Source organism: Bufo bufo, chromosome 4, assembly GCF_905171765.1.
Source record: "Bufo bufo chromosome 4, aBufBuf1.1, whole genome shotgun sequence".
Classification (NCBI taxonomy): Eukaryota; Metazoa; Chordata; class Amphibia; order Anura; family Bufonidae; genus Bufo; species Bufo bufo.
The window spans coordinates 414,896,550-414,920,680 of NC_053392.1; the positions used below are offsets into that span (position 1 = coordinate 414,896,550).

The 24,131-nt window shown below is 44.4% G+C and overlaps 1 long non-coding RNA gene across 1 annotated transcript; it reads left to right on the plus strand.

Annotated features, from left to right (window-relative positions):
- Positions 1–855: 855 nt before the first annotated feature.
- LOC120998588 lies at positions 856–23,812 on the plus strand. The gene is made up of 3 exons (XR_005778439.1): positions 856–988; positions 14,433–14,438; positions 23,801–23,812. It is a non-coding gene; the product is annotated as an uncharacterized LOC120998588 (long non-coding RNA).
- Positions 23,813–24,131: the final 319 nt, after the last annotated feature.

Below are 24,131 nucleotides of genomic sequence, written 5' to 3' on the forward strand. Positions count from 1 at the left end.
TAGCGTTGTGCGTTTCTTCCAAACAACTCAACTTTGGTTTCATCTGTCCACAGAATATTTTGCCAGTACTGCTGTGGTACATCCAGGTGCTCTTGTGCAAACTGTAAACGTGCAGCAATGTGTTTTTTTTATGGACAGCAGTGGTTTCCTCTGTGGTATCCTCCCATGAAATTCATTCTTGTTTAGGGTTTTACGTAAGTAGTGAAACTTCTATATTATTCGTCAAAAAAGTGACAGGTACCACGCCCCTTTTCATTGTCTACCAAAACCCCTTTCATCAAAGTGACAGGTACCACGCCCCTTTTCATTGTCTACCAAAACCCCTTTCGTCAACATGCCCCTTTCGTCCTCTTGACAGGCCCCCACGCCCCCCACCCCTTCCCCTCCTCCCTCCCACCCCTTCCCCTCCTCCCTCCCACCCAAGCGCCTCCTCCCTCCCAAATCTGAATAATGCATGCCTGGGCATGTCACATTATATTATTATGCTCAGGGCAGGGGTCTCATGTATTTGATATCATTATGGTAGATAGCGTCCTCCTCTCAGGGCAAGGGGCTCATGTATTTGACATCATTATGGTAGATTGCGTCCTCCTCTCATGGCCGGGGTCTTATGTATTTGATATCATTATGGTAGATTTGTGTCTGAACATGCCTCAGGGGTCAGGAGTAATCTCTAACAGACTTTTTTTTTGCCAACAAGCATAAAACCAAACAATATTAATCGGGCTTGTGTGATAAATGCGTGTCAGTATTTTCTAACAGTTTTCTTACAAAATAACTCTTTCCACAGTTGGACGGTCCTGCTAAAATGCATGAAAAAGGGTGTTGTAGGCGTGTGTCCATGGTATTAAAAACCGATCGTTCTCGTTGTAAAATCGCGTGATGGTGGCCTTTCAAAAACAGGATTCAGGACCTTCTTAAAAAGAGCAACTAATTCACCTGAAAAAGAATGGTGTAACGGTGTCATAACGTTATTAGAACCCGAAAGGTAGCGTGGTAAAATAGTCTTGCAGACGCCTTTTTGTGTATTTCTGACATTCAAGATCACTGTTTAGGATGTAATCCAGAACTAAATCCTTTAGGCTGTCAAAATGAATACGCAACATTTAGTGTGATCCCCTTAACCTTTAAAACAGTCTTACCTGTATTCAGTTTGTACCCGTACGATTTTGGACCCGAAGATACAAATTCTGTGATGTATGTGTTATCTGGTATTTCGCTGGTTAGCTCGCCCAAATAATCGCCTAAAAGGGGAAGCCAGTCACCTTCACGATGAACAAAAATGACAGAATCCGTGTCGTGATAAAGACACCTTTCCTGCAGTCTGTCCAGAAGGGAGTTCTAGTCTGGCGTAGGCTGTTGTAAAACATGCTATAAAAATGTTTGTGTTTTTGTTGATTGTGTGGTGTTTTTTTGCATATTTCCAATTGATCGATGCAGTTTCATCATCAATAAAATTTAACTCAGAAACCTCGTAGTATGGGAAAAAGACATAGCGAAAGAGCTCATCAGGGTTATTCACGATGCTGGTACAGGGTAAATTAGAACGCTGCGCAAACTTTCCCCATAACGAATTTAAGAAGAGTTTATAGATCTGTCTTTTTGCAGGGTTCACAGCGATATTTGCAGGATCTAATTGTACACCTTCTTTTTCAAGAAATGCGTCAATGTATTCTTTTTGCTTACCAGAATCTGTACACCAGCGCGGATAGACCGATGCCTCCTGCTTGTCCCTGAGATGAAGCTCGATGTAAGGTGCAAACAGTTCGTCCGTCGTGTCTGGAAAATGCCACACCTCATAGACCTCTGCGATCCTGTATCCCTTTTCCAAAGCTAGCTCTAACTCTATTGTACACCATGTACCTGTCAGAGAACGTTGTTCATCGCTATGCGTACAAACATCCGTCAAGGAGTTTGCGGCGCATGTGTTGCACAGGGGGAACATTAATTTATTGTTCATTTTCACCGGTAGGACCGGAAAAAACAAGTCTCTCGGCGGATAAACCGTAACCCTGGCAATGCCAAAGTAATTTTTTATGTAGCCAAAATTGTTATAAATGATGTTGGGGTGTCCTACCGGATATGTTTTAGTTTTGTTGACAAAGGGATACAGACTCGTGAAATCGTAGTAGTGTATTGCCTCCCCTTCAGCCTGTTTGTGATAGAGCTTTATGGCGTTAGTCCTACCGCCATAAAGAGCATCACGAGGATCTAGAGGTATTGGGAACCGCATGTTAAGGAGGTATGCTTGAAGTTTAGAATCTTTCTCTACCATTTCACGCCACTCATGTTCCCACAGCACACGTACTACATATCCACAGGTCTGTAGAAAACGTTTTTTAATGTAGAATGTGTGGTACAACTGCCCATAGCTGTAACACTATTGGTGTCATTTTCGTTATAGCAGACGGGGCATCCGTGGTAAAAGCACCCCTGAAATTCATACGCTATGTTCACCCCATTAACACAGGCATACCCATCTAGAAAATATCTGCCTACTTGTTTTTCACCTCCTCTCAAAGCATGCTGAATGTCAACGTTTTCAGTGTGTGCAACATACATGAGCCACTGAATGGCCGGTGATGAGTAACGCTTTTTAGTTTTGTGGTAGTTGTCGGCTGGTAAAATGGCGATGGTATTTTTGGGGAGGAACTTAAACCTGTACATAGCCATACATACAGATGCCAGGGTGATAAGCTAAAAAAGGATCGATGCACTGGGTAGTTGCAACATCTTTCTTTTGGCGTTCACAGTATTTTGTAATCTTTTTTCTAGTCATCTCCATCACACGCTCTCTGTAATGCTCACATGCCTGTCTCAAAACATTGACATCCTTCATACAGTATGATTTTAAGTCGGCCTTAAAATCAAAAGTAGTGCGTTTCTGCGTCTCATACCACTCCACAAAATCCTTTTTATCACTAGGCATCATATATTCAAACCCGTAATAGTCAACAGACGGTAAGGGACCCACATAGTTTTGATTTTCCTCAGTGTTGAAGAAATGGGGAAAATTACCCTTTGAACCCGAGAATCCTAACGCGTCTGGTAAGTGACTTAATCTCATTGGTAGGAAGTTGAGGGAATCTATGAACCTTAATTTTAAGTCGGGCAGCGTCACACACAACAGTCGCCCTCCTTGAGTAATCATTTTTATGCGCAGCTTTTCCTTAATCAACTCCTTAACAATAAAGTACCCGTCGTACCTGCCGGCATTATGCACTATCAAGGTGTACCCTGCAAATTTACCACTGGTAAAGAAGCTAACAAACTCCTGCGTACAAGTTTTACCCACAAACTCCCAGGAATTAGCGCCGTACAATGACGTGGCATAAATGTAATTGGGCACGTGCGTCTCCGTCTCCTGCATGCATTCAAAGTCATAGAAAACATATAGATCCGACTGTTTCTTTACTTTGTATGGTTGCATATAGCAAAGATGATCATCGAATTTATACAGACCCCCACAAATGCTGCATTGCAAACCGATACACTTGTGCTCTTCCTCTCTATTGTACACAAAACAACAGCAGCGATCACAAAACGTTTTAAGCCTACAAAACTCTGGCGTATCTCTGGCCAACAGGTTGTGGCGGTCTAAACACGCGATCGAACGACAAAAAGCACGACAAGTGGGACATCGCGGTTGTTGGTCAACACACTCAACACAATCGTCTCTTTGACAAGCCCTACAGAAATATTGACACGAGTGGTTGTCTTTGTGGTGATACACTGAGCTACACTTTTCACAGAAGTATGCCTCACCGATAAACCCCTTCACATTTTTGATACCATAGTAATGACCGTCATGATGCAGAATATAGACAGTTTTTTCCGTAGACTTTTTCCCAGTTTCAAAATAGCGCCAATCACCACTACTGTGGTACAAGACCTTAATGACAATGTCAAGGTGGTTCTCAAAAGCATCTATACCGCTGAAACTGACCAACTCATTATCAGGGATACCCAAATCAGCGTGTATCTGTCTAGCCTGTGTCAGTAAACTAGCGTCGTCGTCAGCACCATCACCTATCAGAGCGTATAAGCTGGCCGCAAGACACAAATTAGAGTCGGTATTATTAAAGTCATACAGCCACCGCTTTTTCTGCTGAATAATCTTACTGTATACAATGGATTTCAAACGCCGTTTCACCCCACCACGTCGATTTCTAATAACAATAACCACAAGTTTGAGCTGTTGTGAAGAAAGGATTTCAGCGTTACTCTGGAGCGCTGCCGCAACCGCATTGAGAAACGTCTCTGCGTTAAAGACCTCTCGCAACTGCTTTGTAGAATAAACGGCGTCTAAGGCGTGACCACCTTCAAGTCTTAACTGAAAAAAATCACCAGGATTAATATCTCTGAGGACTCTGTCCAGTAAAGACTGGATGGCAGCATGCACAGCCTCCAGAGCACCTACAAACGAATGTATACGATCTAAATTCTTAAACCTAAAGTGATCGATATACTCAACACCGTTAAAGCCTGTTAGACGTCTCTCGTTGTGAAACTGATGGTCTAGTATCACAGGGATGACTACCGGCTGAAGAACGTTGTCTGGTAATCGTAATATTGGGTCTGTTGCAGGGTGTATGGATCTGTCTGGTGGCGCCCTCTGTGTACGGGGTTGTGTGGAACATGAGGCAGTATCGGTGGGTTCTAGAGGAGCGGCATAACCGAGCGTACCAATCTCGTGTGTGTGTACTCTGTCATTCAAACCTGCACCATTAGGTCCTTCTAAGGGATCGTCATAGTGGCCTTCGTGTTGTCGCGTTGTTGATTGTTGCGCAGTGTCTGGCGCTTTTGCTCTGTTAACCCTTCTGCGCTTCCTGATTGCTAAAGATCTCTTAGAGACTGACAACATTTTCAAAGCCCTTTTTACAGACTTTTAAAAAGGGGCTTTTTACGTTTAGACATTTCAGTCAAACCGCCGCCGACCATATGTAGTCATAATGCACTACCAGGTCTTGCCGGCGCAGGCTGGAATGGAAACGGCGTCTCTGGGCTTCTCAGGAATGGACTCTCAGGCCTTCTCAGAGATGTCTCGAACAGAGAAGCGATATTCTGCCTCAACTCAGACATTTGATTAATTTTATTCATGTGTGGTCTGGATAAAATTAATTCTGAGTGGGTATTTACAATATAACTCAATTAGTTAAGAAGAGACATACACCAGACAGTTCGCTTAATGCGTACAGCACCACTCGCGGCCACTGTCCGTTGCTATGAGATGGTGACCACTCACTACATGGTGTAGTTGTTGTGTGTGAATGAGTGTTTGGCAAAAGTTGATTGTGGCAGCCCCGATTACAGTCTGAATTTATGACTTGTTGCTTACCAATGCTGTCTCCATCGACTATGCTTTCGTCCACTTCAGGTATCGTCGCTAGCGCAGTATGGTTAAAACCGGTGTTTTGCTCATGGAACAATGCTTGTGCAACGAGGGGCTCCTCCACTGTACTAAGCGTAATACGTCGCTTGTGGTGTGTAGCTGTACGTGTAGCGTTCTTTTTGCCTGCGCCGCATACTCTTGATAAAGGTGTAGATTTGTCGTGATGGCGAGAAGGCGACGGTGCTGGGAGGTTCTTTTTCATTGGCGTGTCCTTGTATGGATGTGTCAACGGGTGACGGTGTGGCGGAGATTTACCTTTTCCTGTTATCACACCTAAAAGAGAGAGAGTCAGACTTTGTATCATGCATGAATTATAAACATACGCTGAAACATGGTGTAGAGCCAACACCTCGGGAAATAACAATTTAACTATGGGTAAAACTATAGTGGATGCTGGTCTCAAACCTCCTACATAGCTTATATGTATAGCACAGGTTAATTATATATACTTACAAGACAGGTTTGATGTGCTAGGACCCGGCGTTTCACAATTGTACGCTGCTGGGTTGGGGTGTATGTTCTCTTTAAAACTGTTCTTTCTTGATTTAGTAAATTTCCACTCTGCCAACACAATTCGAAATGTGTAAATATATATATTAAACTTATTTTACTATCACACACATTTTATTTTTATTTTAAACTACAATATGAACTAGTACCTTTTTTTGCCTGGTTGTTAACCGCTGTCGTCTTTTTTCGTGCGTCCTGAGAATAACAGGCGTTCAGCGCTACCGCAGGCACGTCTACGCTAGATAAATCACCCTCTGTATAAAGGCAGCAAACAATGTTAGATTTTTGCATGTGTTTTGTTAGCTGCTTATGTATATTTATGAAAATTACTTACGGTTGAGGAACGGTTCCAAAATAGCATCGGCGATACTGGTCTGACCCTGCTGTACGCAGCAATGATCCGTCGCTAGCTGTTCTTCATCAAGGGGGATTTCAAAAGCCTCAACCTAAAAAGAATACAGATTACCAGCCGTGTATAGTGGGAGTGTGGGGCGTGTGTGTAAAAGCATAAACTGTAAATAAACTCTATTTACCTAGTTGAGAATCCGTCATTCCAGGAAACAAATCTTCAAAACCACAATGATTTAGTTGCAACATCTAAATATAGAATAACAACGCTAAATGCTATGCTTCAATACATTTCTAGTGCCGAAAAAGCGTGCGGCTATTTGATAATACCGCAGCTGCTCACGAAATATAGAATAACAGCGCTAAATGCTATGCTTCAATACATTTCTAGTGCCGAAAAAGCGTGCGGCTATTTGATAATACCACAGCTGCTCACGAAATATAGAATAACAGCGCTAAATGCTATGCTTCAATACATTTCTAGTGCCGAAAAAGACTGCATCGCGAGCGCTACTCAAACAAAGTGAGTAAGCTGTATAGTATTGAGAGCACAGCCCGTCTCGCAAAATATAAATAACAAGATAATAAAATACACTTTTACAAATTTGCTAACCAATTTTGTATACACAAAACACTGAAAAACAAATATAAAACAATAGCTGTATATTGATACATAAAAATGCATGATAAAAACTATAATACCGCATCTGCTCACGAAATATAGAATAACCGCGCTAAATGCTATGCTTCAATACCTTTCTAGTGCTGAAAAAAAGACCGCATCGCGAGCACCACTCAAACAAAGTGAGTAAGCTGTATAGTATTGGGACACAGCCAGTCTCGCTAAATATAAATAACAAGATAATAAAATACGCTTTTACAAATTTGCTAACCAATTTTGTATACACAAAACACTGAAAAACAAATATAAAATAATAGCTGTAAAATGATACATAAAAATGCATGATAAAAACTACTTACATTTATGGATGGTCCGCCGTGCGGATGTGTGTAAAATTGACAAGTATCTTGTGCGTCTTAAACAGATTGGTGTTGGCTGGTCTGTGCTGATCATAGACTGAGAGAGAGAGGACTCTTATAGAACTTGTAACAGGCGACACCCACTAGGGGTGATGGTGATCAAACATACACGCCCCCACACCGCCCTCCAGAGCTCTACACATGGTATTAATTTATCAATACATTATGCCGCTATAGTGTAAAACTGTATATAAAGTTGTGTTAGTATATACTCTGTGATAGCCGCGCTGATTTCGCACACGCATATGAAATAAACACGCATAAGGAGGTTTCTTCATGACACTCGGTACAATCATGACGACCCCGCAGTCTGAAAAATATTTACAAAAGGCATATTTTAATCCTAAAGCACCTGGATCTTTTGCTGGTTTAGAGAGTTTATACAGATCTGTTAAAAAAACATGGTATAAAGAGAGCGACTATAGCAGCGTGGTTAAATAACCAAGACACGTACACGCTACATAAACCCGTAAGAATTTTTTTTGTGCAAAATAAGGTCATCGTGGTGACCATCGTCGCGCAATGGCAGAGCGACCTGTGTGATATGTCAACCTACGCCAAAGAAAATGACGGCATAAAATATATTTTAACTGTGATTGTAGAGTTGAGCGAACACCTGGATGTTCGGGTTCGAGAAGTTCGGCCGAACTTCCCGGAAATGTTCGGGTTCGGGATCCGAACCCGACCCGAACTTCGTCCCGAACCCGAACACCATTGAAGTCAATGGGTACCCGAACTTTTGGGCACTAAAAAGGCTGTAAAACAGCCCAGGAAAGAGCTAGAGGGCTGCAAAAGGCAGCAACATGTAGGTAAATCCCCTGCAAACAAATGTGGATAGGGAAATGAATTAAAATAAAAATTAAAAAAATTAAATTAACCAATATCAATTGGACAGAGGTCCCATAGCAGAGAATCTGGCTTCACGTCAGCAGAGAATCAGTCTCTTCATGCCATAGCAAAGAATCTGGCTTCATGTCAGCAGAGAATCAGTCTGTCATGGCCACGGCTATGGTCGTGACTCCTCAACCGCATGCGGTTGCCTGCGGTTTGCTTTAGGTCTTCAATCACAGCTGAGGGCCGCTGGTTTGTGGCCTCACCTGTGGTTGCCGCGGGCAACTAGTTGTATGGTGTTAGTTTCAGCAGAGCAGCCTGAGCGGTGCTGGGCAGCTTGCTGCATTGCATGCGGTTGCACCTAACAACACTCATGTTGGGTGTTGTGTTTGTTTGTCTGTTGTGCACTGTGTTTTGTGTTGTGTGTGCACTAGGACTCTTCCCTTCACTGTGGCTGCCCGTGGCAACGTTTGGTTGGATGTGTACATGTGGTGGCAGTGTCCCGGCCTGCGGGCTGACTCCCAGGACATGGTAGCCACCCATGTCGTTGCCTGCGGCAACAGCCACAGTGTGATCTTGGTTTAGTCACTTCCCCTTTAAGTGGTGGTTTCCCTTCCCTGGTGTTGGAAGGGTTAACTCCCTTTCTGTGTGTGTGAGATACTGGGTGTGTCTGTGTGGGTGTGGCCTCTTAGGCCTATAAAGCCTCAGTGTTTGGCATGTCTCAGTGGGTTGCTTCAGCCATGTGTAGCTGGAGCAGCCTCCTGTGTATATCATCTGCCAGTGGGGGCCACCCTTGTGGTCATAGGTTTATCTGTGAAGTATTAGTTATGTTTGCATGATGTTCAGTTGATGTTTCCCTTTGTTTCCTATTTAGTGCAACTATGGATGTCCTGGTTACCTGTGTGTTATGTGTGCTATGTCCCTTTGTGTTCTGTGGACATGAGTAGTGCATGCATGGGTTCCAGTCAGCGTGGCTGTGACAGGTAAGTGTGGAACTTGTTTAGTTCCCGTGTCATATCTGTATGTTGTATGTGTTCCCCCATTCCTTGCAGCTTGGCCAGTGAGACCCCTGTTCCTCCGCGTTCAGAAGGAACAGGCCGTCTTACCCTGCTCCTAGGTTAGGGCCATCTTGAGGGCTAGCAGGAACTTCAAGGTTCCGGTGCATGAGCCCTCCTACCATCAAGGTTGGCTCATGTAGCTAGGAGTCAGGGTCAGGTTAGGGATGCGTTTAGGAGGTGACCTGCTCCCTAATCCTGTCGTCCTGACCGAGCCGCCTTACATCTTCGGGCATCGCACGGCTGAGGATTTTCCCCATCCTCAGCCGTGACACAGTCTCTACATGAAATAGCAGAGAATCTGGCTTCATGTCAGCACAGAATCAGTCTTCATGTCATAGCAGAGAATCAGGCTTCACGTCACCCACCACTGGAACAGGCCACTGTCACATATTTAGGCCCCGGCACCCAGACAGAGGAGAGAGGTCCCGTAACAGAGAATCTGGCCTTATGTCAGCACAGAATCAGTCTTCATGTCATAGCAGAGAATCAGGCTTCACGTCACCCACCACTGGAACAGGCCACTGTCACATATTTAGGCCCCGGCACCCAGGCAGAGGAGAGAGGTCCCGTAACAGAGAATCTGGCCTTATGTCAGCACAGAATCTGTCTTCAAGTCATAGCAGAGAATCAGGCTTCACGTCACCCACCACTGGAACAGGCCACTGTCACATATTTAGGCCCCGCACCCAGACAGAGGAGAGAGGTCCCGTAACAGAGAATCTGGCCTTATGTCAGCACAGAATCAGTCTTCATGTCATAGCAGAGAATCAGGCTTCACGTCACCCACCACTGGAACAGGCCACTGTCACATATTTAGGCCCAGGCACCCAGGCAGAGGAGAGAGGTCCCGTAACAGAGAATCTGGCCTTATGTCAGCACAGAATCAGTCTTCATGTCATAGCAGAGAATCAGGCTTCACGTCACCCACCACTGGAACAGGCCACTGTCACATATTTAGGCCCCGGCACCCAGACAGAGGAGAGAGGTCCCGTAACAGAGAATCTGGCCTTATGTCAGCGCAGAATCAGTCTTCATGTCATAGCAGAGAATCAGGCTTCACGTCACCCACCACTGGAACAGGCCACTGTCACATATTTAGGCGCAGGCAGAGGAGAGAGGTCCCATAACAGAGAATCTGGCCTTATAGCACAGAATCTGTCTTCATGTCATAGCAGAGAATCAGGCTTCACGTCACCCACCACTGGAACAGGCCACTTTCACATATTTAGGCCCCGGCACCCAGACAGAGGAGAGAGGTCCCGTAACAGAGAATCTGGCCTTATGTCAGCGTAGAATCAGTCTTCATGTCATAGCAGAGAATCAGGCTTCACGTCACCCACCACTGGAACAGGCCACTGTCACATATTTAGGCCCAGGCACCCAGGCACCCAGGCAGAGGAGAGAGGTCCCGTAACAGAGAATCTGGCCTTATGTCAGCACAGAATCAGTCTTCATATCATAGCAGAGAATCAGGCTTCACGTCACCCACCACTGGAACAGGCCACTGTCACACATTTAGGCCCCGGCACCCAGACAGAGGAGAGGTTCATTCAACTTTGGGTTGCCCCGCAATATAATGGTAAAATGAAAATAAAAATAGTATTGAATGAGGAAGTGCCCTGGAGTAGAATAATATATTGTTAAGGGGAGGTAGTTAATATCTAATCTGCACAAGGGATGGACAGGTCCTGTGGGATCCATGCCTGGTTCATTTTTATGAACGTCAGCTTGTCCACATTGGCTGTAGACAGGCGGCTGCGTTTGTCTGTAATGACGCCCCCTGCCGTGCTGAATACACGTTCAGACAAAACGCTGGCCGCCGGGCAGGCCAGCACCTCCAAGGCATAAAAGGCTAGCTCTGGCCACGTGGACAATTTGGAGACCCAGAAGTTGAATGGGGCCGAACCATCAGTCAGAACGTGGAGGGGTGTGCACAGGTACTGTTCCACCATGTTAGTGAAATGTTGCCTCCTGCTAACACGTTCCGTATCAGGTGGTGGTGCAGTTAGCTGTGGCGTGGTGACAAAAACTTTTCCACATCTCTGCCATGCTAACCCTGCCCTCAGAGGAGCTGGCCGTGACACAGCTGCATTGGCGACCTCTTGCTCCTCCTCTGCCTTCGCCTTGGGCTTCCACTGGTTCCCCTGTGACATTTGGGAATGCTCTCAGTAGCGCGTCTACCAACGTGCGCTTGTACTCGCGCATCTTCCTATCACGCTCCAGTGTAGGAAGTAAGGTGGGCACATTGTCTTTGTACCGGGGATCCAGCAGGGTGGCAACCCAGTAGTCCGCACACGTTAAAATGTGGGCAACTCTGCTGTCGTTGCGCAGGCACTGCAGCATGTAGTCGCTCATGTGTGCCAGGCTGCCCAGAGGTAAGGACAAGCTGTCCTCTGTGGGAGGTGTATCGTCATCGTCCTGTGTTTCCCCCCAGCCACGCACCAGTGATGGGCCCGAGCTGCTTTGGGTGCCACCCCGCTGTGAACATGCTTCATCCTCATCCTCCTCTACCTCCTCCTCATCCTCGTCCTCCTCGTCCTCCAGTAGTGGGCCCTGTCTGGCCACATTTGTACCTGGCCTCTGGTGTTGCAAAAAACCTCCCTCTGAGTCACTTCGAAGAGACTGGCCTGAAAGTGCTAAAAATGACCCCTCTTCCTCCTGGGCCACCTCCTCTTCCATCATCGCCCTAAGTGTTTTCTCAAGGAGACATAGAAGTGGTATTGTAACGCTGATAACGGCGTCATCGCCACTGGCCATGTTGGTGGAGTACTCAAAACAGCGCAACAGGGCACACAGGTCTCGCATGGAGGCCCAGTCATTGGTGGTGAAGTGGTGCTGTTCCGCAGTGCGACTGACCTGTGCGTGCAGCAGATGAAACTCCACTATGGCCTGCTGCTGCTCGCACAGTCTGTCCAGCATGTGCAAGGTGGAGGTCCACCTGGTGGGCACATCGCATATGAGGCGGTGAGCAGGAAGGCCGAAGTTACGCTGTAACGCAGACAGGCGTGCAGCAGCAGGGTGTGAACGCCGGAAGCGCGAACAGACGGCCCGCACTTTATGCAGCAGCTCTGACATGTCGGGGTAGTTGCGAATGAACTTCTGCACCACCAAATTCAGCACATGCGCCAGGCAAGGGATGTGCGTCAAACCGGCTAGTCCCAGAGCTGCAACGAAACTTCACCCATTATCGCACACCGCCAGGCCGGGCTTGAGGCTCACCGGCAGCAACCACTCGTCGGTCTGTTGTTTAATACCCCGCCACAACTCCTGTGCGGTGTGGGGCCTGTCCCCCAAACATATGAGTTTCAGAACGGCCTGCTGACGTTTACCCCAGGCTGTGCTGAAGTTGGTGGTGAAGGTGTGTGGCTGACTGGATGAGCAGGTGGAAGAAGAGGAGGAGGAAGCTGAGTAGGAGGAGGAGGAGACAGGAGGCAAAGAATGTTGCCCTGCGATCCTTGGCGGCGGAAGGACGTGCGCCAAACAGCTCTCCGCCTGGGGCCCAGCCGCCACTACATTTACCCAGTGTGCAGTTAGGAAGATATAGCGTCCCTGGCCGTGCTTACTGGTCCACGTATCTGTGGTTAGGTGGACCTTGCCACAGATGGCGTTGCGCAGTGCACACTTGATTTTATCGGACACTTGGTTGTGCAGGGAAGGCACGGCTCTCTTGGAGAAGTAGTGCCGGCTGGGAACAACATACTGTGGGACAGCAAGCGACATGAGCTGTTTGAAGCTGTCTGTGTCCACCAGCCTAAATGACAGCATTTCATAGGCCAGTAGTTTAGAAATGCTGGCATTCAGGGCCAGGGATCGAGGGTGGCTAGGTGGGAATTTACGCTTTCTCTCAAATGTTTGTGAGATGGAGAGCTGAACGCTGCCGTGTGACATGGTTGAGATGCTTGGTGACGCAGGTGGTGGTGTTGGTGGTACATCCCATGTTTGCTGGGCGGCAGGTGCCAACGTTCCTCCAGAGGCGGAGGAAGAGGCCGAGGCGGCGGCAGCAGCAGAAGAGGCCGAGGCGGCAGCAGCAGAAGAGGTAGCAGGGGGAGCCTGAGTGACTTCCTTGTTTTTAAGGTGTTTACTCCACTGCAGTTCATGCTTTGCATGCAGGTGCCTGGTCATGCAGGTTGTGCTAAGGTTCAGAACGTTAATGCCTCGCTTCAGGCTCTGATGGCACAGCGTGCAAACCACTCGGGTCTTGTCGTCAGCACATTGTTTGAAGAAGTGCCATGCCAGGGAACTCCTTGAAGCTGCCTTTGGGGTGCTCGGTCCCAGATGGCGGCGGTCAGTAGCAGGCGGAGTCTCTTGGCGGCGGGTGTTCTGATTTTGCCCACTGCTCCCTCTTTTGCTACGCTGTTGGCTCGGTCTCACCACTGCCTCTTCCTCCGAACTGTGAAAGTCAGTGGCACGACCTTCATTCCATGTGGGGTCTAGGACCTCATCGTCCCTTGCATCGTCTTCCACCCATTCTTGATCCCTGACCTCCTGTTCAGTCTGCACACTGCAGAAAGACGCAGCAGTTGGCACCTGTGTTTCGTCATCATCAGAGACGTGCTGAGGTGGTATTCCCATGTCCTCATCATCATGAAAAATAAGTGGTTGTGCGTTAGTGCATTCTATCTCTTCCACCCCTGGGGAAGGGCTAGGTGGATGCCCTTGGGAAACCCTGGCAGCAGAGTCTTCAAACAGCATAAGAGACTGCTGCATAACTTGAGGCTCAGACAGTTTCCCTGATATGCATGGGGGTGATGTGACAGACCGATGGGCTTGGTGTTCATGCGCCATCTGTGCGCTTTCTGCAGAAGACTGGGTGGGAGATAATGTGAACGTGCTGGAACCACTGTCGGCCACCCAATTGACTAATGCCTGTACCTGCTCAGGCCTTACCATCCTTAGAACGGCATTGGGCCCAACCAAATATCGCTGTAAATTCTGCTGGCTACTAGGACCTGAGGTAGTTGGTTCACTAGGACGTGTGGCTGTGGCAGAACGGCCACGTCCTCTCCCAGCACCAGAGGGTCCACTAACACCACCACGACCATGTCCACGTCCGCGTACGCGTCCCTTATTAGATGTTTTCCTCATTGTTCCCGTTCACCACAATTTTGAGAATGTCAAATTTGGGAATAGTTTTTCACCCCAGAACAAAAACTGTGCTTTTACGGTCACTACAAATAACTTGACCAGCTCAAACAGTACAGATTTGGTTGAATAGAAATTTGAGGCCTATTTTTTTTTGCGCTGTGTGACAGGTATATGTTTAATCACAAAATTAGACTTGTATCTGCACGGTAGCGTGTGTGTTAAGTTTTTCTGAATGACACTATCAGCACCTTGAATCTAAGATATCCTTTTTGGGATAGATTTCAAGTAGGCCTCATATAACATAAACTACTTAGTTATTTTGAGAATGGCAAATTTGGGAATAGTTTTTCAACCCAGAACAAAAACTGTGCTTTTACGGTCACTACAAATAACTTGTCCAGCTAAAACAGTACAGATTTGGTTGAATAGAAATGTCAGGTCTATTTTTTAGGCGCTGGTTGACAGGCTCAACTTGCCCCTGATGTAGTATATAGCCAAAAAATAACCACACTAATGATGGTTAAATGCACTTGGATGACACAGGCTCAGCCTGCACCTGATGTAGTATATGGCCAAAAATTAACCACACTGTTGATGGTTAAATGCACTTGGGTGACACAGGCTCAGCCTGCACCTGATGTAGTATATGGCCAAAAAATAACCACACTGTTGATGGTTAAATGCACTTGGGTGACAAAGGCTCAGCCTGCACCTGCTGTAGTATATGGCCAAAAAATAACCAGACTGTTGATGGTTAAATGCACTTTGGTGACACAGGCTCAGCCTGCAGCTGATGTAGGATATAGCAAAAAATAACCACACTATTGATGGTTAAAAGCACTTGGTGGTAGCTTGTGCTGGTGTACCAAAAGCCACAAAATGGCCGCCGATCACCCCAGAAAAAAGTGATCTAAAAACGCTCTGGGCAGCCTAAAAAAAGTGAGCAAGTCGATATTAGCACTTCAATGATCCACAGCTGGAGATCGATCACAGAATGAAGTCTTTTGGAGGAGTTAATCTGCCTAATCTCGCCCTAACGTCGCAGCAGCAACCTCTCCCTATGCTTGAATCAGCAGAGTTACGTGCAGCGCTACGTGACCCAAGCTTATATAGAGGCTGGGTCACATGCTGCACTGGCCAATCAAAGCCATGCCAATAGTAGGCAAGGCTGTGATGGCCTCTTGGGGCAAGTAGTATGACGCTTGTTGATTGGCTGCTTTGCAGCCTTTCAAAAAGCGCCAAGAAAGCGCCGAACACCGAACCCGAACTTTTACGAAAATGTTCGGGTCCGTGTCACGGACACCCCAAAATTCAGTACGAACCCGAACTATACAGTTCGGGTTCGCTCATTCCTATGTGATTGATGTATTATCAAAATATGCGTGGTGTGTTCCCCTGAATGATAAGACAGGCGCCTCTGTAGCGAAAGCCTTTGAATTGATTTTCAAGAATGATCAGCCTGTACCTAAAAAGCTACAGACGGATTGCGGTCGGGAATTTATGAACAACGCTATGAAGCGGCTTTGTAAAGAGCACAATATCCACCATTTCTTTACTACAAACACAGTGAAAGCCGCTTTAGTGGAGCGATTTAACAGAACGTTAAAAACAAAAATGTGGAAATTTTAAATAGATGCAATACATTTCGCTATATAGATAAGCTAAATAATTTTTTATACAGCTATAATCATACATACCACAATACAATCCTGTGCAGACCTGTTGACGTAACAAAAAACAAATTCTTTGAGAATATGGAGAAACATTTATGGCAAATCCATGAGTCTTAAACCAGCGAGCCCTACTTTAAAAATTGGAGACCATGTAAGAATTAGTCAGTATAAAGGGACTTTCGCTAAAGGGTATGAACAGTCTTACACGGAGGAGATTTTCATCGTCTCGGGCGTTAACACAAGATTTCAAAAACCTATGTATAAACTCGTTGATTTGGGTAATGATCTAATAGAAGGCTCATTTTACAAAGAAGAGTTACAGAAAGTCCCTGCGGCGGCTGGACGTGTGTACAGAATAGAAAAGATACTGCGAAAAAGACATGTGAGGGGTGAAACTCATTTTTTCGTAAAGTGGCGTGGTTACCCCACAAAATTCAATAGCTGGATCGGTGAAACGCAACTGACTACTCTATAAGCCATGGAATCTGGGTCCTTTTATATAACGCTGCCTTGTAATGCATCTTCCAAAATTTACCCTGAAAATTCAATAGCTGTTTATACAACAAAACTAGCAAAACCCGTTCATTTGTCGGGTCCTTATGATGTCGCTATGACCGAGATCCAGTATCCGTATAGCTGGTATACCGCCGGATCGCAAGAAGGCATCTTCTTCTTTGGGAGAAAAGGTGAAACTTTAACTGATTACCGCATCAAATCTGGATATTATTCTACCGTAGCGGATGTTGTAAAAGCTATTAATGAGGTTCTTGAAAACTTAAAAATTTTGAGCGATCCCTTTAGATTGAGATATGACCCCATAAAAAGGTCTGTTTATACACAGGAATCACAGACACACATTTTTATGCCTGGTGAAAAGCTTGGGCCTATTTTAGGACTACGCTGCTATGTTGAAGGCTCTATCGAAAACAATCAGATCGAGCGGAGCGGCATGTTCGCTGACATACACTCTGGATTTTATACGCTATTTGTTTATTCAGACATTGTTCAGCATTCGCTCGTTGGAAATTCATACGCTCAACTTTTAAAAACTGTTGAAATTACAGGTAGAAACAACGAGATTGTGACCCTAAAGTATATGCGCCCCGACTATATTCCTGTATCCAATCATAATTTCAATACAATTTCAATAGCCATTTTAACGGACCAGTCTCGACCTGTTAAATTCAGGTATGGTAAAACCATTGTGAGATTACATTTCAGACCATGCAAGGAGGTGACACGCTAAAAATGCTGTCCCAGAGACTGTATGGCGACCCCAGTGTGTATGCACGGTACTACGTTAATCAGGCAGGTAACGGGTTAGAGGGATTCCGTGGTGATGAATACATGTACGGGGCTGGCCTTGCGGGCTTGTTTAGAGGACTTTTTAGGAGAGCAGTCCTCCTTTTCAGGAGGGGTATTGAGCTTGTGAAACCGCATATAAAAACTGCGGCCAGAAATATCGCTAAAGACGCCGTCACGAGTATATCATCTGCAGTGCTGGATAAATTAAGCCAGCCCCCAAAAGAACAGAAAGGCTCGGGCCTTGTTTATGTTGTGAAAAAAACAGCTAAAAGAAAAGCATGCTCGGGTTCATCGTTTCCTCCTGGGCTCAAGAATAAAACGCCACCGCGTAAAAGACGTAGACGCCAGAAAGCTGTTAGACGATCTGGAGACTACATCTTTTAGTGAAATACCATGGCGTTCATACATGACGGGTCTGTGGAATGTACTAAATCGGAGCTAGATATTTTTGATTTACCCCCGACGCAGACGAGTATTGAAAAATCGCTCTTTGTAGAAGTCCAACCTATAGCGGCCTTGGCCGACAATGCCTCGTTGGAGTTCTTCATTTCAGGCAGTGGCGAATATTATTACGACCTGAACAACACACTCTTGTATATCAATTGCCGTATTGTGAAGTCGGATAATACCACTATTCCAGCTGATGCCTGTGTTGGATTGATTAATTACCCAATCGCCACACTTTTTTGTCAGACGGACGTGACACTCGGCGACAGACTTATTTCACGCTCAGATAATTTGTATAGTACAGAGCGTACATAGAGACTATTTTAAATTACAGCCCTCAAGCGCTGTCGTCGCAGTTTACAGCTGGCCTGTTCTATAAAGACACCGCTGGTCATCATCATGAAAGAACTCTTGGGGGTAACAATTTGGGGTTTAACAAAAGGGTTAGGGCTACAGCCCGGTCTAGGCCTGTAGAGCTTTTGGGACCCCTTTTTGGTGATATATTTAATCAACCAAAGCTCGTACTGAATGGATTGGACCTGAAAATTAAACTGACCAGAAATAAAGATGCTTTCTGCCTGATGTCTGCAGATGCAGAGCATTTTAAAGTACAGATATTACAAGCCGCTCTGTATGTAAAGAGAGTTCAGGTATCCCCGGCTCTCAGAATAGGCCACAGTCAGGCCCTTCTATCAGCTACCGCGAAATACACCATAGATAGAGCATGTCTCAAGGTGTACAGCATACCGTCTGGTACAAGAATTACGAATCAGGAGAATCTGTTTCTGGGGCAGCTTCCTAAAACAGTAATAATAGGTTTTGTTGAAAATGAAGCCTTTAGCGGTTCATACAATCGTAATCCGCTATGCTTCCACCACTATGATGTGAATCAGGCATCGCTGTACCTGGACGGCCAGCAGATACCCGCAAGGCCCTTTCAACCTAATTTTGAGACGGAATCGGCCGTCAGGGAGTATGCGTCGCTTCTCCATATATCGGGAAATCAGAGAAATAATAGTGGATTCGCTATAGACAGAGATGAATTTATGAACGGCTACACATTTTTTGCATTTGATTTGTCACCAGATCAAGAACCTGGTGGTCATTTTTCGCTCATTAAAACTGGAAATCTTAGAGCAGAGGTGCGGTTTGCAGTGCCAACACCCCACACAGTAAATATGATAGTTTACTCTATAAATACAAATATAGTGGAAATTAATCATAGAAGGTAGATAGTGTGTGACTTTTAACTAAGCAGCCCTGCAGCTTTGAGGAATGAATAATCTACAGCTTACGATTCTGTCTAAATCTGATCCGTATCTGAGCCACCTATTCGCGGGTGTATTTCCGTGTGACTTTCTACCGGACGAGCCTGTGCTACAGAGGCCTGCTGCATACATCGTGAATACAGATGAATCCCGTAAACAGGGCAGTCACTGGGTCTTAATTATACTGTATGATAAGGACGCTATATTCGTTGACTCTTATGGGCTATCACCGACTTTTGAAATGTACCCTCGTAGCTTTATTCAATTTATAAAAAGGAATTGTGGGAGATATATCTTTCAAAATAATCAGTTACAAGACATGAACAGTCGTGTTTGCGGTGAATACTGTATCTTCTTTTTATATCATCTGTCGCGGGGCGTCTCTTATAAGAGTGTTTTATATTTATTTAATAAAAAATGTGATCATAATGATAAAATAGTTGAAATATTTATAAAAAATTAGTTAAAAGTCGAGCGCTGCAATTCTTTGCCATGGTGTGTTTATCACCAGGTTTGCACTGCGTATTGTTAAGTCCCTGTTATCTAACAATAAAGCTGTTGAAACCATTATCTGTGTGGTATGTTTTTATTTGTTTATCTGGCAATAAAAGCTGTTGAAGCTATCTGTGTGGGACTGTAAAAAATCAGTTAGAGATTACACCTGACCCCAGAGACCCCTGCCCCATCTAACATAATACAGAGACCCCTGCCCCATCTACCATAATATCATCAAATACATGAGACACCCTGCCATGAGATGGCAATACTTGTTTATCTGGACAATAAAAGGTGTTGAAACTGTGTGGGAATGTAAAAAAAAAAAAGTCTGTTAGAGATTACTCCTGACCCCCAGAGACCCCTATGAGACCCCTGCCATGAGATGGCAATATTTGTTTATCTGGACAATAAAAGCTGTTGAAACTTTTATTTTGTTTGTACTCAATTAGCTTACTGTCAATAAGGGGGCTCGTTGTGCGGGCCTCTAGATCTACCATAATATCATCAAATACATGAGACCCCCTGCCATGAGCTGCCAATATTTGTTTATCTGGACAATAAAAGCTGTTGAAACTGTGTGGGAATGTAAAAAAAAAAGTCTGTTAGAGATTACTCCTGACCCCAGAGACCCCTGAAGCATGTTCAGACACAAATCTACCATAATGATATCAAATACATGAGACCCCGGCCATGAGAGGAGGACGCAATCTACCATAATGATGTCAAATACATGAGCCCCTTGCCCTGAGAGGAGGACGCTATCTACCATAATGATATCAAATACATGAGACCCCTGCCCTGAGCATGATAATATAATGTGACATAACCAGGCATGCATTATTCAGGAGGGAGGAGGCGCTTGGGAGGGAGGAGGGGAAGAGGTGGGGGGCGTGGGGGCCTGTCAAGAGGACGAAAGGGGCGTGTTGACGAAAGGGGTTTTAGTAGACAATGAAAAGGGGCGTGGTACCTGTCACTTTGAGATACATCCAGCAAGGCTTTTGGAGATACAACCCTTTCCAGCTTCATGCAAGTCAACAATTCTTAATCGTAGGTCTTCTGAGAGCTCTTTTGTGCGAGGCATCATGCACATCAGGCAATGCTTCTTGTGAAAAGCAAACCCAGAATTGGTGTGTGTTTTTTATAGGGCAGGGCAGGGCAGCTGTAACCAACACCTCCAATCTCATCTCATTGATTGGACTCCAGTTGGCTGACACCTCACTCCAATTAGCTCTTGGAGATGTCATTAGTCTAGGGGTTCACATACTTTTCCACCTTCACTGTGAATGTTTACATGGTGTGTTCAATAAAAACACGGTAACATTTAATTCTTTGTGTGTTATTAGTTTAAGCAGACTGTGATTGTCTATTGTTGTGACTTAGATGAAGATCAGATCACATTTTATGACCAATTTGTACAGAAATCCATATCATTCCTAAGGGTTCACATACTTTTTCTTGCAACTGTATATAGTGCATTTGGGCAGTGCAGCATTTGTTTGCGGTTTTGCTTCGCTACCTCAGCTACACAGAGTGACAAACGCTATTGGAACAAATAATTTCAACTGGTGTGATATACCAGTTCCCCACCCAAAAAACTGATTGAAGCCGATGTGTTATATACCAATAATATACTTTCTATATAGTACATTTAGGAAGTGCAGAATTTGTTTACCGTTTTTCAGAGTTATCACAGCTACACTGAGTGACAAACGCTATTGGAAGAAATAATTTCAACTGGTGTGATATACCAGTTGCCCACCCAAAAAACTGATTGAAGCCGAGGTGTTATATACCAAAAATATACTTTTTTTTATAGTACATTTAGAAAGTGCAGAATTTATTTGCTGTTTTGCTGCGTTACCCCAGGTACACAGAGTGACAAACGCTATTGGAACAAATAATTTCAACTGGTGTGATATACCACTTGCCTCCAAAAATAGTAATTAAAGCAGGGGTGTTATAAACCAATAATATACTTTCTATATAGTGCATTTGGGTAGTGAAGCATTTGTTTGTTGTTTTGCTGCGTTACCACATCTACACAGAGTGACAAACGCTTTTGGAACAAATAATTTCTACTTGTGTTCTATACCAGTTTCCCCCCTAAAAAACGTATTTAAGCAGGGGTGTCCTATACCAATAATATACTTTCTATATAGTGCATTTAGGTAGTGCAGCATTTGATAGGGGTTTTGCTGGGTTACTGCAGCTACAGAGAGTGACAAACGCTATTGGAGCAAATATTTTTTTCTGGTGTGATAAACTAGTTGCCCACCAAAAAACTGATTGAAGCAGGGGTGTTATATACTAATAATATACTTTCTATATAGTGCATTTGGGTAGTGCAGCATTTGTTTGCGGTTTTTCTGCGCTACCTCAGCTACACAGAGTGTCAAACACTATTGGAACAAATAAATTCAACTAATGTGATGTAGCAGTTGCCCACCCAAAAAACTAATTGAAGCCGATGTGTTATATACCAATAATATACTTTCTATATAGTACATTTAGGATGAGCAGAATTTGTTTGCGGTTTTTCTGCGTTATCGCAGCTACACAGAGTGACAAACACTATTGGAAGAAATAATTTCAACTGGTGTGATATACCAGTTTTCCACCCAAAAAACTGATTGAAGCAGAGGTGTTATATACCATAAATATACTTTCTATAAAGTACATTTAGGAAGTGCAGAATTTGTTTGATGTTTTGCTGCGTTACCGCAGGTACACCGAGTGACACACACTATTGGAACAATAATTTCAACTGGTGTGAAATACTAGTTGCCCTCTAAAAAACTGATTGAAGCAGAGTGTGTTAAATACCAATAATATTCTTACTATATAATGTATTTGGGTAGTGAAGCATTTGTTTGTCGTTTTGCTGCGTTACCACAGCTACACAGAGTGAAAAACGCTATTGGAACAATTAATTGATACTTGTGTTATATACCAATTGCCCCGCAAAAAACTGATTGAAGCAGGGGTGTTATATACCAATAATCTACTTTCTATATAGTGCATTTGGGTAGTGCAGCATTTGTTTGTGGTTTTGCTGCGTTACTGCAGCTACACAGAGTGACAAACGCTATTGGAACAAATAATTTCTGCTGGTGTAATATACCAGTTGCCCCCAAAAAAACTGATTGAAGTTATACCAATAATATAATTTCTATATAGTGCATTTGGGTAGTGCAGCATTTTTTTTTTGCATTTTTTCTGCGTTACCACAGCTACACAGAGTGACAATCGCTATTGGTACAAATAATTTCTACTGGTGTGATATTCCAGTTGCCCCCCAAAAAACTGATTGAAGCAGAGGTGTTATATACCAATAATATAATTTCTATATGGTGCATTTGAATTGTGCAACTTATTTTGCGGTTTTTCTGCGTTACTGCAGCTACTCAGAGTGACACACACTATTTGAACAAATATTTTCTACTGGTGTTATATACCAGTTGCCCCCCAAATTACCTGATTGTTGCAGTGGTGTTATATACCAATATTATACTTTATTTATAGTGCATTTAGGTAGTGCTGCATTTGTTTGCAGTGTTGCTGAGTTACTGCAGCTACTCAGAGTGACACACACTATTGGAACAAATAATTTCTACTTGTGTTATATACCAGTTGCCCCCCAAATTAACTGATTGAAGAAGTGGTGTTATATACCAATATTATACTTAATATATAGTGCATTTAGGTAGTGCAGCATTTGTTTGCGGCTTTCCTGCGTTACTGCAGCTACACAGAGTAATAAATGCTATTGGAAGAAATAATTTCAACTAGTGTGATATACCACTTGCGCCCCAAAAACAGTAATTGAAGCAGGGGTGTTATATACCAATAATATAATTTCTATATAGTGTATTTGGGTAGTGCATCATTTTTTTATAGTTTTTCTGCGTTACCGCTGCTACACAGAGTGACAAACGCTATTGGTACAAATTATTTCTACTGGTGTGATATACCAGTTGCCCCCCAAAAAATTTATTGAAGCAGAGGTGTTATATACCAAAAATAAAATTTCTATATAGTGCATTTGTGTATGAAACACAGAGAGGAAATGCACCAAACAGAAATGCTACTGACTATACTGGGAAGTCATACATGCAGGTATTAAAAGCTGAGACTTTCGCCAATATGTTCCAGTCAGGAAGATATCGGAGCCCATCAATGCACCACGTCACGGTCACTCAGCATGGCAAAGGGTCCTAGCCGCTACTCTAACTATGGTGTGAACATGGTCTGGGGGTGATATAATTCAGCACACAGCCAAGCCTCCACACAAAGGCCCAGCATGAATACTGTGGTAGTACAATGTGAATGAGGCCAGGCCGTGAGCCACACCTATGCCAGACCATGTGATGGAAGTTACCAGGTGCAACAGAGTGTCCAAACACACTCAAATCTAACAAGACAAAAACACAGAAATGAAGTGGCAATTCTGGAGGAGCTGCTCAGCCCCTGACACTGTGGCGTGTCTATTTATTGGGGGAGCAGCCCCACCACATGTGGACCGCAATAATCGACTAACCCCAGCAAAATATGCATACAATGGAGGATGTCGACGCGGTCCACATGCACCACAAGAAGCAAACTACACAGAATGTAGCAAATAAACATATGAAACACAGAGAGGAAATGCACCAAACAGAAATGCTACTGACTATAC